A 14,697-nucleotide genomic window follows, 5' to 3' on the forward strand; every position below is an offset into this window, starting at 1 on the left:
AACCTCCTTCCATCAGCAAGGGCATTGAAGATGCTGAGTCTTTCAGCATGGCAATGATCCCAAACACACCGGCCGGGCAACAAAGGAGTGGCTTTGTAAGAAGCATTTCAAGGTCCTGGAGTGGCCTAGTCAGTCTCCAGATCTCAACCCCATAGAAAATCTTTGGAGGGAGTTGAAAGTCTGTGTTGCCCAGCAACAGCCCCAAAACATCACTGCTCTAGAGGAGATCTGCATGGATGGGCCAAAATACCAGCAACAGTGTGTGAAAACCTTGTGAAGACTTACAGAAAACGTTTGACCTTTGTCATTGCCAACAAAGGGTATATAACAAAGTATTGAGATAAACTTTTGTTATTTTCCAACACAATTTGCAAATAAATTCATTAAAAATCCTACAATGTGATTTTCTGGATTTTTTTCCCCTAATTTTGTCTGTCATAGTTGAAGTGTACCTATGATGAAAATTACAGGCCTCTCTCATCTTTTTAAGTGGGAGAACTTGCACAATTGGTGGCTGACTAAATACTTTTTTGCCCCACTGTGCTCGGTCACGTGTATTCATGTTTTTCCGTTCCCTGCTTTAACCAAAGGCAATACTGAAGGAGACGACACGTTCCTTGCTATTGGGATTTGTTGTGGTTTCTTGGGTCATGGTTTCATTTCTGAGTAACAGCAGAGGGTGAAGCGACAGCAACAGCACAATCACTGAGCCCTGAGTCAGTGGTTACCCATTGTAAAGACATTGTTTGAGAATTCACAGGGGAATTTCCCCCTCCTCTCTTGTGTAATTGCAGATAAAACATTCATTAAAACCCAAGCTTCAATAAAACCAAGGCCTTTTGTAGGCATTAGATGCTTTCAGTCAAAGTGGTTTGGACCTGTCATTAAGCAGATAGTGAATGGGATCTTGTGTACAGTGAGCAACACTGTTTTAGTGGTCACCATTCATCAACCATTGTGGTTGGAAACAGGAGGGAACCAGTCTGGGCCCCGGCCCCTCAGTGTAATCCCCGCTCATTAATACGCATCTCTGGGTCTAGAGGAAGGATAGGAGAGCGGGGCGGCAACATCAGTCACCATAGAGGGCTTTGTCCCCCCTTTATAGTGCCCCCTGTGCCTTTGAGGGGGGCTCTAGTACCCTCTGTCCGTGGTTGAGCATAAGTACCTCTCACTCTGGGGGCAGGATGCCACTAAGGGCACTGAGTGCATCTTTCTTTTGTTTACGAGCATTACTGACCTGTCCGTCACAGTTTAGCATCAGATGAAGACTGCTGCTGGAATCTGCATTTCGGCTCAGTCCCAGTTTTTGTTTGTCCGGGGTAACATAATAGAGCCAAACTAGGAGAGGTGACACGGGGACACGGTGGCAAGCAGCTGTGTTTAATCAGACAGGGCAGGGATGTGTGTTCAGACCTCTTGCTTATTTACTCTTTTACTCTTCAACAAATATTTCTAAAACTAAAAGCATTGTATTTGGAACAAAACACTCACTAAACCCTAAACCTCAACTAAATTGTGTAATAAATCATGTGGAAATTGAGCAAGTTGAGATGACTAAACTGCTTGGAGTAACACTAGATTGTAAACTGTCATGGTCAAAACATATTGATGCATTAGTAGCTAAGATGGGGAGAAGTCTGTCTACAATAAAGCGATGCTCTGTCTTCTTAACAAAACTATCAACAAGGCAGGTCCTACAGGCCCTAGTTTTGTCACACCTTGACTCTGTTCAGTCGTGTGGTCAGGTGCCACAAAAAAGGACTTAGGAAAATTGTAATTGGCTCAGAACAGGGCAGCACGGCTGGCCCTTGGACGTACACAGAGAGCTAATGTTAATAATATGCAGGTCAATCTCTCCTGGCTGAAAGTGGAGGAGAGATTGACTTCATCACTAGTTTTATTTATGAGAGATGTTGAATGCACCGAGCTGTCTGTCTAAACTACTGGCACACAGCACGGACACCCATGCATACCCCACAAGACATGCCTCGAGAGGTCTCTTCACAGTCCCCATGTCCAGAACAGACTATGGGAGGCACATAGTACTACATAGAGACAAGACTACATGGAACTCTATTCCATATCAAGTAACTGACGCAAGCAGTAAAATTAGATTAAAAAACAAATAAAAAAACACCTTATGGAACAGCAGAGACTGTGAAGCAACACAAACATTGACACAGACACACAATGTGTTGTGAAATCTGTGAATGTATTGTAATGTTTCTAAAATTGTATAAACTGCCTTCATTTCGCTGGACCCCAGGAAGAGTAGCTGCTGCTTTGGCTAAAACGAAATGTGAATACAAATGCAAGGGTTTAGACAGGCTATTTATCTCACCAATGAATGCACTGTATACTCTTCGAAAAAGGGTTCCAAAAGGGTTCTTTGGCTGCCCCCATAGGAGAACCATCTGTGGAAAGGGTACTATGTGGATCCCAAAAGGGTCTGGAACCAAGAGGGGTTCTCCTATAGGGACAGACAAATAACCCTTTTAGGTTTCTAGATAGCATCTTTTTTTACGAGTGCATCATCATGTCATCCACAAGGCAGTCCTCGAATACTCTATCAATAGATAGTCTGTTGTGATGGTGGTGGTGGAGGTGGTGGTGGTGGAGGTGATGGTGGTGAAGGGGGTGGTGGTGGTAGTGGAGATGGTGGTGGAGGTGATGGTGTTGGAGGTGGTGGAGATGGTGATGGTGGAGGTGGTGGTGGTGGTGGTGGAGGTTGTGGTGGTGGAGATGATGGTGGAGGTGAAGGGGGTGGTGAAGAAGATGAGGAGGTGGTGGTGGAGATGGTGGTGGAGGTGAAGGGGGTGGTGGTGAAGATGGGGGTGGTGGTGAAGGGAGTGGTGGTGGAGATAGTGGAGGTGGAGATGGTGGTAGTGGAGGTGAAGGGGTGGTGGTGAAAATGGGGTGGAGGTGAAGGGGGGGTAGTGGAGATGGTGGTGGAGGTGAAGGGGTTGGTGGTGGAGATGGTGGTGGAGGTGAAGGGGGTGGTGAAGAAGATGGGGTGGAGGTGAAGGAGGTGGTGGTGAAAATGGGGTGGAGGTGAAGGGGGGGTAGTGGAGATGGTGGTGGAGGTGAAGGGGTGGTGGTGGAGATGGTGGTGGAGGTGAAGGGGGTGGTGAAGAAGATGGGGTGGAGGTGAAGGAGGTGGTGGTGAAGATGGGGGTGGTGAAGGGGTGGTGGTGGTGGTGGTGGTGGAGATGATGGAGATGGTGGTAGTGGAGGTGAAGGGGGTGGTGGTGAAGATGGGGTGGAGGTGAAGGGGTGGTAGTGGAGATGGTGGTGGAGGTGAAGGGGGTGATGGTGAAGATGGGGGTGGTGGTGAAGATGGGGGTGGAGGTGAAGGGGGCGGTGGTGGTGGAGATGGTGGAGGTGAAGATGGTGGTAGTGGAGGTGAAGGGGTGGTGGTGGTGGTGGTGGTGGAGATGATGGTGGTAGAGGTGAAGATGGTGGTGGTGGAGGAGGTATCCCACTATTACCTTTATTCACTGATGTCATGCCACTATTCTTAGGTCACACTGCAAATTTAGTTTCATGATCAGATTAAGGTAAACCAGTTGAATCATGAGTCCATCTCTTATCAACAGTACTGGGTTAACTTACATAGTCTTCATGTTCTTCTGCCTTACAGTGCTCATACAGCAGGTCTCCAGATGCACGTTGATGACCCTGTGTCGAATCTGTGTGTATAGAATAAAGCTCTGAAGTGGGTCAACTCTCTTTGGCGTCCAAACTCCCTGCCTCACACAAACACACGTCCGCACGTACAAACTACCACACAAACACACACACCCACACAGAGAGAGAGAGACCTGTGGAAATGCAGTATAAAAAGGGGAGTCTAGTTGCGCGGCGACAGCCACTTGGCAGGAGAGACAGTGTGGTGTGTTGTAGGGGGGAGCCCTCTGTGCACCTGATCACATAGACAGTCCACAGGGACAAACCCACACAGGCTGAGCTCTACTCCTCACAGCAGGCCTCCGTCCACACACTGCACAGGGTTTTTCCACTCATGGAAAGCGCTCTATGGCAGGTACTGTACTATACAGTATAGCTGTGGAGAACTCAGAGGAAAGGAAACATGGCCTTTTCTGTATGGGACATAGAGTAGAAGTGCCCTTTAGTACGTAGAATAAAGTATTCCGATGTACACTCATCTTTCCCAAAATCAATTAACGTGTATGTTTACGTCAAGCTAAACAGGCATTCCGTTTTGGTCGGCGCCCTCTGAGTTTCTTTACTGTGAAATATGGCAGGGTATTAAAACAGTGTGGTTTGGGCTCTTTAGCAGTACAGCTGGATACCAGACGTGGAGTCTCGCTGGGAGTGAAGTAGAGGGTCAAATTAGTCCCTGGAAAGGTGGAGAAGGGGAATACTAATGTTTTTTCATTTAGGTTTTTATGTATTTTTTTGTAGCAAACTTTAAGCTGTGATTTGCATTCATGTATATGTATGAGCATTACAAAACAACAACCTTCATACAAGAAAACAGATATGACAAGAGGATCCTGTTTCAGCTCTACTATATTCAGGTGTTTTTAAGAGTAGCATAAATAACGTGAATCTGTAACCTCCTTTGACCTACCATACCATAACCATGTCAGATGTAAACACCACCCCCTGCATCAGATCGTGTCTTGGTCAACCTCAGCTTTTGGCTATAACCCTCCCCTGACCCAGACTGGCAGAAAGGCCTGATTCGTTGAAAGGCCTGATTTAGCCAGGCGACTGTCCACCATTTCTCAGCACCCAGCACTGCCAACGCAGGATGATCACATTTGGCTCAGAGCAGCTCACAGGGGAGAGAACTGTGCCTTCAAGAGAAAACAGCCTCCAGTGAATTCCAGGTGGAAATACAGTACCTTAAATAGTGTAGTCTTCTCATGCAGGTCTCTGTTTCCTTATGAAAATACAGCAGAACTAGTCCAATTAGATTTGGATTATTTGACAGTTAATAGCCGGTGGAGCATCTTGGCAAGCGAAAACATTTGATTTATGAAGGGAAGGAAAGGTCTCATCTTCTTGCGTTCAAAATCTGTCAGTGTAATTTCCTTAGTTCACCCTACATAGGAAGACATATGACCCAGATTTCTGTGAGATTTATTGGACATACATTGGCTACAATTGGTAAGAAAGTCAATCAACCCATTCATCCTTGTTTACAGACCACACAAGTAGCAAAAAACATTCTAAGGAATTAGTAGAAGTTTAAGTGGACATGTTACCTGGATGGGGCAAAGCCATCCCAAGCTGTTAACAGTCTTATGCAGGTTGACGTTTATTGGGATGAATCTTGTCCTGGAAGCAGAGCTGAGTGATTTCCACTAGATGGGACAGCTGCAAAGTCGTAAGTGACTTTACTATGTATTCCAACATTTCATGAAAACACAACAAACATTAGCTTTTTATTCTTAAATTAAGGTTAGGCATAAGGTTAGCAGTGTGGTTAGGGTTATGGTCAGGCATAAGGTTAGCAGTGTGGTTAAGGTTAGGGTTTAGTTTATGTTTAAAATCAGATTTTATGACTTTGTGGCTGTGCCAGCTAGTGAATGCCAACCTAAATATTATGACAGAATCACTAATGAGACTCTTCTACTTGGTAGAGGAATTTGATATGGTACTAACATTCAGTACATTATGTGCCAAAACCAACAATTGCTTTAGTTATAGGCTCTTTACGACGAACAAGGGAAGTCTTTCGACCCAGATTTCATACAGATTTATAGAACATATTGGCTCCAATTTGGAAACAATAGAAGTCAATCAACCCATTTGCCCTACACAAGCCAACAACCATTATTCAACCAAATGGTTCTTTGGCGAGGAAACATAAATGAATCTAAAAGATAAATATTAGATCCTTATGTTATATGCACTGAGTGTACGAAACATTATGAACACCTGCTCTTTCCCTGACATAGACGACCAGGTGAATCCAGGTGAAAGCTATGATTCCTTATTGATGTCACTTGTTAAATCCACTTCAATCAGTGTAGATGAAGGGGAGGAGACAAGTTAAAGAATACTTTTTAAGCCTTGAGATAATTGAGACATGGATTGTGTGCCATTCAGAGGGTGAATGGGCAAGACAAAATATTTAAGTGCTTTTGAACAGGGTATGGTAGTAGGAGCCAGGTGCACCGGTTTGTGTCAAGAACTGCAATGCTGCTAGGTTTTATCAAGCTCAACAGTTTCCACTGTGTATCAGGAATGGTCCACCACCCAAAGGACATGCAGCCAACATGACACAACTGTGGGAAGCATTTGAGTCAACATGGGCCAGCATCCCTGTGGAACGCTTTCGACACTGTAGAGTCTATGCCCCGACAAATTGAGGCTGTTCTGAGGGCAAAATGCGTGGTGCAACATAATATTAGGAAGGTGTTCTTAATGTTTTGTACACTCAGTGTATGTTATCTGTCCTGAGCTGTATATTGTCTTATTATGGCAGAGGGTCATTATATAGAGCTGACACATAGAACATCCTCCGGACACTGAGATATGATGTGCAAGAGTGGACAATGCTTAAGTTATGGGCTTTTTCAGAGAGTACTATGGAGAGAGGAAAATGGAAAAGGGGAGTTGAGGCTTGAGTAAATCAAGTCTGATCAGTGGATCAGGGGAGGGAGAGGGGGACAATTAGGTGGAGAGAGAGACAGAGAAGAAGAAAATGAAGGGATTTTTTTTTTTTAAGAAAAAAAAGAGACAAACAGTAAGAATGTATTATCCAGATCTGGAATGTATAGATCTGTACCAGGACGGTAGACACATAATTAGAGCAACAGAATGTGCACCTCTCTTCAGCAGTAACAGTTCTGTTTTGTCTGTCTGTCTAACTGAACCCGTCTGTTCCAGGAACACTCATCTCTCTTGGCTGCAGTTAGTAGTGGTAACAAAGCAGTACAAGCAGCCGAAGCGACCAGTCCCTGTGCTGTTGACCTACGTCAGCAGTCCGCCGTGACGCCTCTGCACTCGTGTCAATCCGTGTTTTTCTCTCCCTAGGAAATATAAAATGATTCAACACTGACTTGCCACTACAACTCCTCAACGGCTAGAGAAGACAACCACTACCACCATCAGAGAGTGGGCTCAGACGTCAAAGTCAACCACACCAACCCAAAATATAATTGATGGTTCGGACTCAAAAGACACAAGGGTTTCTTCACCTCCCCCTCAGGCTCCAGTTGTCTTAGAGCAAATAAAGCCATCCACCACTTTCATGATTAGTGATTGTAAATTACAGTCTGGGGAAAAATAGAAAAAAAATCCAGTTTGTGTTTTATACCATGATAACTTATTGGCTCGCTCTAGCAACAAAAACAGTGCACATTTTAAATTTGATCCAGATACGCTATATAGTCCAAAATCAGTTGGGAAAACATTTTCTTTGTGATGAAAACTCAAAATTGTCCATATACAATAATCAGACATAATTGCACAGGCAACTGTATAAATGACGTACATTCATCACAATCTGTACACCCTGATGGGAAGATGTGTCAGAGTGTAAGACCTCAATGAGAACATGACATTTCAGACACGTCAGTGCTATTCTCCTGTGAACCACAAGGACATCATCTGAGCTGCAGTTTGCTTGTAAAGGCTTTGGGACATATAGCATGGTAAGTGGTTCAGGGAGAGAGACAGAGAGGAATGGGAACACTCTGCTAGCCCAGAGTCAGGAGAGAGGGTGGTCTCTCGCTCTCTCTCCCACATTCCCATCGTCCCGCTGCTTCAGGCTCCCGGGACGAGGCCTCCAGTGGGCCTGGAAAACACATCTCACACCCAGTCTGTCCCTCTCTGCCTGGGAACCCAACCTTTCCCAGAGCCCCACCCCTGGATAGCAGGAAGGGACCCTGCTACAAGGTCTGAGTAAGGATTTTCAGAGCTTGATATAACACATCCATCACAAAGCTAACTAAAATACCATGGGACAGCGGGACCCAGACTGACTGATATTTTGTGTTGGCATGGGCAGCTAGTGCCAACACTCCGCAGGCATCAGCGTCACAGGCCTCAGTGAGTAATATGGGAAATGTGGCCTCACTGCTCCCATTCTGATGCTGATTACCATCAGCCTCCTTAAGCCAAGCTGATAAGTAGGCATTCCCATGAGAGCCTACGTTAATGAGACAACAAGGCTAAGGAACTAAATCTGTCATGGTACCGTTAGGCAAGTATTACATACAACACCAGCCTGTTAGTGTCTCAACTGACTGACGAAGTATATAAACATTGGTTCACATGGTAAAAAAAACTTTAAAAAACATATGACATGATTTATAAAAGCTCTAGTCCAATAAACACTTAGATGACAACACATTAAAGTGGTAATTTTTTCTTAGAAGATTATAACAGAAAATATCCTCACTATTATTTAAAGTTATGAGTTGAGGCTAGTTTGGCCAGAACTTCAACCCTCAAATCACACAGACATGATTCATACTGCAGGTGTAGATAGAGTATTAAAGGCCCAGTGCAGTCAAAAATGCGATTTTCCCTGTGTTTTATATATATATTCACACTATGAGGTTGGAATAATACTGCGAAATTGTGAAAATTATGATAATGCCCTTTTAGTGTAAGAGCTGTTTGAAAAGGTCGCCTGAAATTTCAGCTTGTTTTAGTGGGAGGAAGTTTTGGCCTGCCTGGTGACATCACCATTCAGTAAATTAGATAAGAGACCAATAAGAGAGTTCCAAACCTTTCTGCCAATAACAGCACATTTTCCGTTTTCCCCTCCCCACTCAGATAGTTCTAGCAAAATACTTGCTTGAGAAAATTGCTCTTTGCTAAGAAACCATTTGTGTGTCTTTTTGATTATTTCAATTGAAAACAATCACAGTAAGATACTTCATTTATACCCAGAAATGATTTGATATTGAGATAAAAATGGATGCTTTGGACCTTAAAGGAGTATTGTCATGCACAGACTCAGATAAGCAAAGGGCTGTACTTGTCTATGTGAGCCAATACTGGCACTTCAGACATGTTTTTTTTTTGTGAATTTTACCCCCAATTTCATGGTATCCAATTGTTAGTTGCTACTATCTTGTCTCATCGCTACAACTCCCGTACGGGCTCGGGAGAGACGAAGGTTGAAAGTCATGCGTCCTCCGATACACAACCCAACCAAGTCGCACTGCTTCTTAACACAGCGCGCATCCAACCCGGAAGCCAATGTGTCGGAGGAAACACCGTGCACCTGGCAACCTTGGTTAGCGCACACTGCACCTGGCAACCTTGGTTAGCGCGCACTGCACCCGGCCTGCCACAGGAGTCGCTGGTGCGCGATGAGACAAGGATATCCCAACCGGCCAATCCCTCCCTAACCCGGCCAATCCCTCCCTAACCCGGACGACACTATGCCAATTGTGCGTCACCCCACGGTCGCGGCCGGGTTACGACAGAGCCTGGGCGCGAACCCAGAGTCTCTGGTGGCACAGCCCTTAACCACTGCGCCACCCGGGAGTCCTCTTCAGACATGTTTAAGTCTAATTCAATGAGAAAATATAGTAGTTTTTTTTTATTTAACTAGGCAAGTCAGTTAAGAACAAATTCTTATTTTCAATGACAGCCTAGGAACAGTGCCTAACTAAGGGGCAGAACGACAGATTTGTACCTTGTCAGCTCAGGGATTTGAACTTGCAACATTTCGGATGCTAGTCCAATGCTCTAACCAATAGGCTACCCTGCCGCCCACATACTATCAATACATGAGGGACTTGGTCTGTACTGTATGTGCTGTACCTCATACATTATTCTGAATTGGTGTTCCTATGTAAGGATGAATTACAAGGGACAATTCAAATGTTGCCTTGTATGGTAAATAAAAGAAACCCAGGAATGGTTGGCTGGCATGGGAGCAAACTTTAGAGAACAACGAGATCTCCAAAACAGAACATCAAAGCTGGGAGCCTGATGAGACTTCATCTTCTTGGAAGACGGATCCACAGCCCCTTCAACTGACATTTAATCTGCCATGAGAGGACAGTGAAACATATACCCTGTGTGGTTGAGGTCTAACGTATTACTTGCCCCACAGGTAGTTTAAATACAACCCATATCTGGAGTGGAAAACATTGGGTTGCATTTTACGATCCGGTTTGAAAAAAAGGAACATAATGGTCCCCACTGCCATTCCGGAGGGTTAGCCCATCATAAGGGGTGCATCAACATCTTAACACAACCTGTTACATAAGAAGCCATGTAAACTTTATCACTCTAAGCCTATCCTCTAAGGTAATGGAAACAACACATTTAAGCAATGACTTTTATTGAGTACTCTCAGAATTCATGGTGGTGATATAAGGGGAGGATAGTGGTTTCAGAGTAAGGGGTGTTTTTTCTCTGAATGTGAGAGGGGTAAGGGGCTTTGCGGTTGTTTTTCACAGAGAGTTTTGCCTTGTGGAGATGTATCTCCCCATTTGAACCCTATTTCTTTTAGCTCCTGAGAGGAATCTGACAGACACAGAGACAGAGGGAGGGTGCCAGAGGCGAGATTTATCACCAATCCTTCCATGATCCAATTCATATTGTACTCTGCATGACACAAGGTCCTCAGCTCTGAGGGGCCCAGCTCATCTAGCACGCTAGAGATAGTAGACTTACATTAGGAAAATTGGAAAAACACATCTATATTAAACCGCTGACAACACAAGGACACCTGGAAAAAATGTGGGATTTCTCTGCGTCATGAGCACAGCCACACTTTATGGAAATGTCCCTCGAAACACTAATGCATTTATAAACCAAGGCTGGAGACTAAAAAGTCAGGTTAAAATGTAAATGTTTATTTTATCATTGATTTTGTGAGGGCCAAGGGTACTTTCTAAGGCCTGGTACCTGTCTGTGGAGAGTATTGTTTACCAGTCCAGAGCCAGTCCCACATGGAGATAACTGGAACCAGACCTGATCTGGTACAGTAACGACCCCCCCCCCCCCCCCCCTCCCCCCCGAGGGGTCTGCACCGCAAACCAAGCCCCTACACACCAAACCAATGAGCAGAGTCATCAGTCAGCCCCGCACCTCGACCCATAATTCCACTCCTTTGCTTTGACATCCCCGTTATCTAAACAGCGGAACAGCGTCACATGGAACTGATTCCGAGGCCTGCCCCGAGGCCAGGCGGTGGTGCCAGGGGCTCCAGGTGTGCGCGACACCACCCGTCAATCGCCTCTCCTGAGAATTTGTGTTATTCGCAGGGATGACTACTGTACAGTCATTACAGTTACAGTCCAAGCAGTAGTAGAGTCATTGTACTCCACTCTATTCCATTAGGACCTATTGTCATAAGCAGAGAGCTTGTTTCAACAGGATCAGGAAACTGTTTATGTGTTGTTTTAATCATTGAGTTTATAGTCTTGTCAGGAAACAAGACTCAAGTGATGAGAGACCATCTGGGGTCAGGACTGTCCCCCCTCTCAGTACCTCTCACAGGCTACATCCTCCTCACCCAAACAGCTAGTCACCCTCTCAGCCTCTGGCGCTGTCCCAGCTCAGCTCCACTAAAGCACAGAGTTGTTTAAACACACCATAACACTGCCTCAAAGCCTTGTTTACCCCTGCTTAACTTTCCACTATTCCTTCTGCTTCTCTCAGAGCATCCCAGTAACAACAAATGATACTGCTACAGCACCGGCCAGATTCATAGAGGAGAGCAATAAGCAGTCAATATATACAAACCAGCAGGAGACCAATTTACCCAGGGCCTTAACCCTGAATCAGCTCCTGTGTATGATGTTAGAAAATAACACAGTGATGACGTGTGTGTATGGGTGTGCGCTTTGATTTGCTTTTGATAAAGATGCTCCCTGTGAGTCTCTACACTGTTTAGACTGAGCTGAGAGGATGGTTATACAACACTGATGCATAGAGTCTTCATTAGCCAAATATGCCAGTGATGGGTAGGAGACAGAGTCCTTTGAGGAGGAGGAGAACCATGTTAGGGAGTGCTGCTGTGGTCACAGCCCATCTCTCAGGTCTCATCTTGGGCTATGGCTAGCTCCCAAATATTCCTAGAGCCAAAGACACATATGGCAACAATTAAGGAGAAGTAACATACCTCCTCCAAACACACCATCAACTCATCAGACGACCCAGTGTGGATGACAGTCAACTGATTATGTGAAACCTGTAGATGTTTTCCATGGATGAGCCCTGGTGCTCACTGTCCAATCAGAGAGCTTCTAGTAAACAGGCGATGTCTCATTTCTCCTGAGTCAATCTGGTGATACAACAAGTTTTAGTCCCTCAGGACACACCAATATGGATAACTTGTAAATCAATCTATTCACAATTACATATATTCATCCACATGAAAACATGGCTGGTTGATGGGTATTTCCAAAAACAACACTGATTTAGGGGTTTTACACCGGATTCCAAAACTGGCACCACAGCATCCCCCTGCCATTGGTTGAAGCTTAAACCTCTTAGATGTAAAGTCCCCTGTTTTGGGGACCTGCATGGTTCTGGTACCGGTTCTGACCGACATTTTCGCTTAGATATCGATCGGTGGACACCATAGATCGAAATGGCTTGCATTGAGTGGTAGCTCTGATTCTCACTGACACAGTATGTATGTCTCTATTGCCTGTGTGAAGCAGGATGTGAAATCTGACACAATTTGAGAGCACTGGGATGTTCCTCCTACCATTTAATTCGCTCTTCCGATTGTCCATCAACTCCTGGTTGAACCCTACGTCACAGCCACTAACAATGCAGTTGGAATCTACACCGTAGTGTAGCAAGAGAGAGCGGTTTTGTCTCTGTAGCACATTCAGAGATCGATTATAGCCAGTCATCTAAAATAATTCATAGATTTTAAACAAAAAACACTTTCTGTTCATCGTAGACGGGCAATATTAATGAAAGGCGAGTTCCTAACGAGGAAGCCAAGCCAGAGATGTTTACAGCGATGGGGACAGACGTTTTGATCAAGAGAGACCTTTAGAAAATCTGGACATTTTCTCTAACACTAAACATATAAACATGTATTTTACAGTTATAAGGAAGGCAAAATATTATAGTTTGACATTTTATATTTTGATTATACTATGTTTAGAAAGCATATAAATCATTTCAAGCCTTATGCATACAGTTTTGTTGAGTAGGAAATACAAAATATCATATATTTCATATTTTTATCATTTGTACTGTGTACTTGAGCTTGTGTCCTGAGAATGACTACACTTCAGCAATTTGTAACTATTTTTACCAGAAAGGTGAGATGTTAACCTTGGAGAATGCAGCATTACTAGTCATTGTTTATGACCCTCTCATTATAAATAATTGCTTTTGGGGATGACGCAGATTACATTTTCGATTACATTTAGTTACATTTAGTTACATTTAACTGATTCTAACATCCACAGGATCCCATGTTTGATTTGATTATGTAATTCTGTAGAGAAGTGGTTTCCATGAATGAGTCCCGGTTCTCACTATTCAATCAGAGAACTTCTAGTGACTGTGCGATGTCATTTTTGTCAACCTGAAGGTTTCGCAGCAGGTTTCTGGTCAGTCACACTCAGACACAGATCAAATCACATTTTATTGGTCACAAACACATACACGTGTTTAGCAGATGTTATTGCGGGTGTAGCGAAATGCTTGTGTTTCTAGCCCCAACATTGCAGTAATATCTAACAAGTGATATCTAACCATTTCACAACACTACACACAAATCTAAACTTTTAAATTAATCTATCCACATGTTCATCTCTTCTTCAACATGGAATTACTGCTGGTTGACAAGTTTGTTTTCAAAAACAACATGGATTTACGATTTTTACTAGACATTTCAGGATTCCAAAGCTGGCACCAGAGAGTCCCTGCTCATTGGTTGAACTATGTATCCACAGGCACCCATGTTTGATCACTAGGCTGTGAATCTTCAAGACACTTCCCAGCATGGAAGTGCGTCACTGAAAAAATAAACTTGGGGGCTGTTTCACTGTCAGTGCGATAAAACAGAACAATTTATCGCTCAGTCCTCATCCTCATAAACAGTGAGCTCTAAAAGTATTGGGACAGTGGCATATTTTTGGTGGGGGGCTCTGTACTCCAGCACTTTGGATTTGAAGTTATACAATGACTATGAGGTTAAAGTGCAGACTGTCAGCTTTACTTGGAGGGTATTTTCATCCATATTGAGTGAACGGTTTAGAAATTACAGCACTTTTTGTACACAGTCCAATCATTTTAGGGGACCAAAAGTATCGGGACAAATTCACTTATATGTTTATTAAAGTACTCAAAAGTTTAGTATTTGGTCCCATAGTCATAGCATAAAATGACTACATCAAGCTTGAGACTCTACACATTTGTTGGATGCATTTGCTGTTTGTTTTGGTTGTGCTTCAGATTATTTTGTGCCCAATATAAATAAATGCTAAATAATGTATTGTGTCATTTTGGAGTCACTTTTATTGTAAATAAGAATAGAATATGTCTATAAACACTTCTACATTGATGTGTTAACTACCATGATTATGGACAATCCTGAATGAATCGTGAATAATGATGAGTGAGAAAGATACACAAATATCATACCCCAAGACATGCTAACCTTTCATAATTTTTGCTGGGGTATGATATTTGTGCGTCTGTAATTTTCTCTCTCATCATTATTCACGATTCATTCAGGATTATCCGTAATCATGGTAGCATCCACATTAATGTAGA

This window comes from Oncorhynchus mykiss, chromosome 6, assembly GCF_057628025.1.
Source record: "Oncorhynchus mykiss isolate SJ-2025 chromosome 6, ASM5762802v1, whole genome shotgun sequence".
Taxonomy (NCBI): domain Eukaryota; kingdom Metazoa; phylum Chordata; class Actinopteri; order Salmoniformes; family Salmonidae; genus Oncorhynchus; species Oncorhynchus mykiss.